Below are 820 nucleotides of genomic sequence, written 5' to 3' on the forward strand. Positions count from 1 at the left end.
CGAGGCAAGGGTGGGGAGGGGACAAAGGAAACCCAGGGAGGGTCGCCAAGGGCCGGGGCGAGGAAGCGCGGGGAGGGGACGGCGGGAAGTGGCACGGGAAGCCCGGGGAGGCGGACACGTGGGGGCGGGGCCACGGGCGTTTCCGTTGGGGGCCCTCCCTCCGGACTGCGGTGGTGGGGTGCTCCTCGGAGCCAAGGCTTCTTCCCACCCTTTTGGGGTTCCCTGGAGCCATTGAGGTTCTGGTTCCTGCGCGAACATCTAGGTCCCCAGATTTCGGAGCATCTCACACCACCACTTTAAAGCGGCCTCGGGGTTTTGGGGGTGGCTATAGCAGCCTCGGGACCGCGTGGACCCGCCCTGCCTTCGGCGTGGACCGCGGGCGCCCCGACGGCGATGTTTGAACCCAGTGGAGGGCGGCGGAGAGGAGAGCGAGGGGAAGAGTACCCTTCCCGCACATGGGCGCCTAGGGGTGGGATGTGGCTTTTTATGGGGCTGGTCGGGATTGTCCTCTGGTTAGCCCCGGGCCCGGTTTAGACAGCACCTGTGCCCGGCCCCGGGCACTCTTGCCCGGGAGGCAGGGCTGGCGGCGAGCGCAGGAGCGTGGCCAACCCCGTCGCCAGCGCCGCGTCAGGATGCGCGCGATGCTGGTGTGTCTGGATCGCAGTGCCCGGCGACAGATCGCGGAAGGCTGCGGGCCTGGACTCGGGGCTGTCGCTCAGATAGGACGCTCAGTGCCCCACAGAGTCTGCGTTCCAGAACTGGAGCCCACTTGATGTAATTTAAATTCATAGATTAAAAAAATAATAATCAAAGAACTTCA

The sequence above is a fragment of the Pteropus alecto genome, unplaced genomic scaffold (assembly GCF_000325575.1).
Source record: "Pteropus alecto unplaced genomic scaffold, ASM32557v1 scaffold97, whole genome shotgun sequence".
In the NCBI taxonomy this organism is placed as follows: domain Eukaryota; kingdom Metazoa; phylum Chordata; class Mammalia; order Chiroptera; family Pteropodidae; genus Pteropus; species Pteropus alecto.